The sequence below is a fragment of the Drosophila ananassae genome, chromosome 2L (genome assembly GCF_017639315.1).
Source record: "Drosophila ananassae strain 14024-0371.13 chromosome 2L, ASM1763931v2, whole genome shotgun sequence".
NCBI lineage: Eukaryota > Metazoa > Arthropoda > Insecta > Diptera > Drosophilidae > Drosophila > Drosophila ananassae.
The window spans coordinates 14,104,063-14,110,062 of NC_057927.1; positions in this window are offsets into that span (position 1 = coordinate 14,104,063).

Sequence of the window (6,000 nt, forward strand, 5' to 3'; positions counted from 1 at the left end):
TTTAGCGCCATTTTGCTAATGTGTCACCCCATAAACCAAACGGCGAATGTTGGTTTTCCCAAAGTTGGTCTTGTTAAAATGCAGAAGCTCTGGTTTATTCCTTTAAAAATAAATGGTAATGTGCTCTGTGCAATTATCTACTTAAAAAGTTTTGAAAATTCAGTTTGATATTTGATGATTTATGCTCAGGTTTTTTTGCTAACCGAACTGTATTTTGCAAGTCTTGTCAAAACATAAAAAGATTCCTATTCTTTCGAAAACTAACATATTAAAGATTTGACCCAATGGTATTACTCTGCCATTTTTGTTGAGATTTTTTCATAAATTTTCTGGGGGATCCCCTTCAGAACGATTTGTGGATCGATTCCCTATCAACTTTCATCAAAACCTAAACACAAATTTTTTTTGAGATTTTTTCATAAATTTTCTGGGGGATACCCTTTAGAAATGTCGATAGCTGCGTGGGGGGCAATATCGACCACTGGGAAAGCTATATCTTCGCCAATAATCATCCGATCCTTAAGCGGAGTGTCTCAAACGATTTGTGGATCGATTCCCTATCAACTTTCATCAAAACCTAAACACAAATTTTTTTTGAGATTTTTTCATAAATTTTCTGGGGATACCCTTTAGAAATGGCGATAGCTGCGTGGGGGGCAGTAACGGCCACTGGGAAAGCTATATCTTCGCCAATAATCATCCGATCCTTAAGCGGAGTGTCTCAAACGATTTGTGGATCGATTCCCTATCAACTTTCATCAAAACCTAAACACAAATTTTTTTTGAGATTTTTTCAAAAATTTTCTGGGGATACCCTTTAGAAATGGCGATAGCTGCGTGGGGGGCAGTAACGGCCACTGGGAAAGCTATATCTTCGCCAATAATCATCCGATCCTGAAGCGGAGTGTCTCAAACGATTTGTGGATCGATTCCCTATCAACTTTCATCAAAACCTAAACACAAATTTTTTTTGAGATTTTTTCATAAATTTTCTGGGGGATACCCTTTTGAAATGTCGATAGCTGCGTGGGGGGCAATATCGTCCACTGGGAAAGCTATATCTTCGCCAATAATCATCCGATCCTTAAGCGGAGTGTCTCAAACGATTTGTGGATAGATTCTCTATCAACTTTCATCAAAACCTAAACACAAATTTTTTTTGAGATTTTTTCATAAATTTTCTGGGGATACCCTTTAGAAATGGCGATAGCTGCGTGGGGGGCAGTAACGGCCACTGGGAAAGCTATATCTTCGCCAATAATCATCCGATCCTTAAGCGGAGTGTCTCAAACGATTTGTGGATCGATTCCCTATCAACTTTCATCAAAACCTAAACACAAATTTTTTTTGAGATTTTTTCATAAATTTTCTGGGGATAGCTGCGTGGGGGGCAGTAACGGCCACTGGGAAAGCTATATCTTCGCCAATAATCATCCGATCCTTAAGCGGAGTGTCTCAAACGATTTGTGGATCGATTCCCTATCAACTTTCATCAAAACCTAAACACAAATTTTTTTTGAGATTTTTTCATAAATTTTCTGGGCTATCTTCTGGGCCCTTCACAAATGGTGTGGATTGAACCCCTATCAATTTGCATCAAAATCTACTCACACAATTTTTTTCAGCTTTTTTCATAAATTTTCTGGGGGATCCCCTTCAGAAATGGCGATAGCTGCGAGGGAGCAATATCGGCCACTGGGAAAGCTATATCTTCGCCAATAATCATCCGATCCTGAAGCGGAGTGTCTTAAACGATTTGTGGATCAATTCCCTATCAATTTTCATCAAAACCTAAACACAAATTTTTTTTGAGATTTTTTCGTAAATTTTCTGGGGGATACCCTTCAGAAATGGCGATAGCTGCGTGGGGGGCAATATCGTCCACTGGGAAAGCTATATCTTCGCCAATAATCATCCGATCCTCAAGCGGAGTGTCTTAAACGATTTGTGGATCGATTCCCTATCAACTTTCATCAAAACCTAAACACAAATTTTTTTTGAGATTTTTTCGTAAATTTTCTGGGGGATACCCTTCAGAAATGGCTATAGCTGCGTGGGGGGCAATATCGACCACTGGGAAAGCTATATCTTCGCCAATAATCATCCGATCCTTAAACGGAGTGTCTCAAACAATTTGTGGGTCGATTCCCTATCAACTTTCATCAAAACCTTCACACACATTTTTTTTTAGATTTTTTCATAAATTTTCTGGGCTATCTTCTGGGCCCTTCACAAATGGTGTGGATCGAACCCCTATCAATTTGCATCAAAATCTACACACACAATTTTTTTCAGCTTTTTTCATAAATTTTCTTGGGGATCCCCTTCAGAAATGGCGATGGCTGCGAGGGAGCAATATCGGCCACTGGGAAAGCTATATCTTCGTCAATAATCATCCGATTCTTATCCGATTCTTAAGTGGAGCGCCTTAAACGGTGATCTACCAATGGGATGTTGCCTCCTAAAAGTGTGAAAAATTCATGGAATGATTTTTATTTTAGTGGTTTTCAGTAGTTAGACCAGGTTTTTCCCAACTTTTAATAGATAAGCTTCCATTGTCCTGAAAGGTCATGTTTCCCGGCTATTGGCAAGTCATAGTCTCCCCCTCAACCCATCATCGTCTCCAAATGCTTTTGATGGCATACTTTCATGTTTTTCCAACTTTTCGCCGCTGTCAATGGCATGCGAATGCAGCAAGTGCAGGCTTTGGGCTGCAGGTCCTTCGGGTGAGTCCTGTTTGCCGCTCCTGTTAATGCTTCTGCCGCGCTGCTGTTTTTCAGGCCGGTATTGTCAGTTCACCATTCTCGGTATGATGGCTAAAGAATTTTTCAATAAACGAAGCATGCGAAAGTATGTCCTGTTATCGAGGAAATTAATAACTCCGGGGCAATGGAAAATGTCGAAGCGTCTTGCACGTGGCATACTTGTCAGGCGACTCCGCCAAGAATTTGCACAATAAAGATGACAATTAAGAAGATTAATATCGCGAGACATAGTTCAAGTGGCAGTGCCTCGACCACAACTTGTTCGGCTTTTCCATTTTAAGTTGAAGCTCTGCTCCATTAGCCAAATGTGTTTCATCCATCACTTGGTCCGTAAGCCTGATAAATTCAACGATTTTCTGAGACGTCAACGACTTGTGTATGACACATTACTTTTTACCCCGGAAACCCCAATAGGGCCAAGAGCTCAGAACTCGAAAAGCAATTAAATAGTATATATGCTGATATATAGTATTTTCGCTTATGCATACACGTGCCATATCTTTAAGCATACACACTCTAATGGCCGTTGCAGGATAATAATTTCCTTGGCTGCCGTCTGGCTGGAGGGCAGAAGGAGTCCTCCAGCATTTAAGCGCCGCTCATTTATCACAAATTTCCCATTTACCAACGACTTGTCCGAGCCGGGTAAAATTAATATGCGAAAATAAATTATCTGGCCAAATGAGCAGCGTTTACCGCAGCAGCCGAAAGGTTATACGGCCAGGGTAATAAGGCGGGGAATCCCATTTTCACACGCGATTTTTTGTTGTGGATCCAGTTGTGTCCTGTGAGCGAGTCCTACGCTGCAGGCCTTTCAGCTTCATCAGTCACAGAGCGGTAAATGGCCGGCAAGCAAACAAGTTCGAGACGCATACGATATCCTGGCTGAGGGTAATTGAATATCGGTCGACTGTGAAGCAAAAGTAGGGTCCTGGAGCCCATTCGGCTCATCCGCTTGGAAAGCGATAAAACCCAACAAGATTCCAGGCTTTAAGGTGGCCTTAGCCAACTGACAGAATTAAAGGCCTCATACTTAAAAAAACACAAGCTTTAATGGGCCGGGGCTAAAATCCGATTGTCGGACACAATCCGCGTCGAAACGAAAGCCCGCTCACGTGTATTGCCCCAGATAATCTCCCCCAACAACGAGCCTAATTTGAACGCATTCATTTGGAAAATTAAAAATTAAATTGCTTGTCTCGCTGCCTCCATAGCCAGATATCCAGATATGGAGAATATTGTAACAGTGGCCCGGCAATAAATCTCATTACCAAGCACACAAACATAAACATGAAATAAATCCAGAGGTCCTTGACAAAGATGTCTCCATGTTGCTAAGCTCTCGGCGATTAACAAAGAAAATTCTTTTCCCTAAAAAGGACATGAGCACTCCCATTTTGATTGGATAAGTAAGTTAGTCCTCCTACATCATATCAAATCATATTTCTACGAAAATTCCATCTAGATTCTAGAAAAACAAAACACAAACTCGTCATGGGAATCAACATATTTAAATTTTTATTGGATAACTAAGTTATCCAATCGGATGAGGAAAAAGAAAATAAATAACACTTCCCGCATAAATTGAACAGTATCAAATGGGGCTTTTGTGTGAAAAAAATCGGAGAATAAAGAACAACATTTCTCGCATCAACACAAATATGTATTTAAATCCAGCCATGTCCTGGTAAGCCGAGTTTGCTGGCAATCCATCATAAACCTGTCAGCCGCAATATGCGAAGTGCGGTTCATCCGCCCACTGGCCCACCTTAACCCGTCCTGTTGCGCCATATGCCACTTGCCACATGCCATGCCACATGCTCCATGCGCTGATAAGATTATTGTATAAAGATATTCCGAAGCGCAAAACGAAGCGCATTTGCATGGTATGCCCCCCCGTGGCAGAAACACCGCCTTCGGCGAAGTGCACATTTAAATTCTAAATTGTATTTTGTCTACTGTCTGCTTCTGGTATACAAATTTGGCCGTAAACACACTGGCTCCGTGAATCCGGCTCCGGAAAGCAATTGCTTCACGGCATGCGAGCCGCTGAAATATTAGCCTCGTTTGCCTCGGAGTCAGTCTGCAAGGATATGGGTTCTGATTGCACTTAGTACCTGCTTTGGGGAAGAAGCAAATCACGTGGACTATTGAATATTTAAACCCGCAATTGATTGCTAATACATAATCCATAAAATACTTACTAGATAAATACAGGATATCGATAACTTGAAACTTGATTTTCAAGGATATGCCTCAGCTCGCACAGGCACGTTCGGGAAAGTGTAAATGAAACGTGTTTAGCTTCGATTAGGGTAATGCTTCCTATTAATGTGATCCACAGGGATGCCCAAGGACCAAGGCAACTTCAAAGCCACACTCTTGGCCCAGAGTATTGGCCGACTCATCGGCATATTGACGCCTGCCCACTTAATTGCTCAGCAAACGTTCGCCAATTCATCGCACACCAGATCAAAAAAGGGAGGCTCTTGGCTTTGGCTTTTGCCTATTCCTATTTCCTCTTTTTTTTTTTTGTTCCTTCAGAAGGACCTCGACCGCATGCATCCTCTGGCGTGGCCGCCTCCAATTAGAGTTCTGCTGATTTGGCGCACTTAGCGCGGGGCATGTGTTTGTGCGCCTCGTTGCCCCACGAGCGGGGGCACTGCCAGTAGCGACTGGTGTTGTAGAAACCCATTAAGATCATGCTCCATTAATTGAGTTCCCACGAAATCGGCCATGGTCCGTCTCTGCATGGCACTTGTTACTGGCCTGATTGGGATGGTGTCAAAATTGTGCATGTTCCAAATGGTTTTTGGCCGTTTTCTGATGCTGCTGCCAGCGGTGGTGCTTCTGCTTCTCATTCTGCCTAGCCATCAAATAAAGTTACACTAGCACAATGCCAAAAGAATCGTTGCGGGTGGGATAGGGCCATGAAGAGGCTGAAACATGAGGCACAGGACATGGAGGAGTCGGCTGTTCCGGGTGGCGCGAATTAAATATGCATGGCTATGTTTTTGGAGAGTTAGCTTGCCAAAAAGGGGAGCCCATGGTCCCCGGGCCGTAATTGTAATTAGTTTCCACAGAGCGGAATCCAAATCGAATCAGACGAACAAAGGATCCGACGGGGGCGTGGCTGATTTGGCGAATGTGGGCGGGTTCAGCTAAATCGGCTAAATGGGTTACCACTGACGCAGTATTTGGCCGATAAAAGGGAATAAATAATCTGTACGAGTGG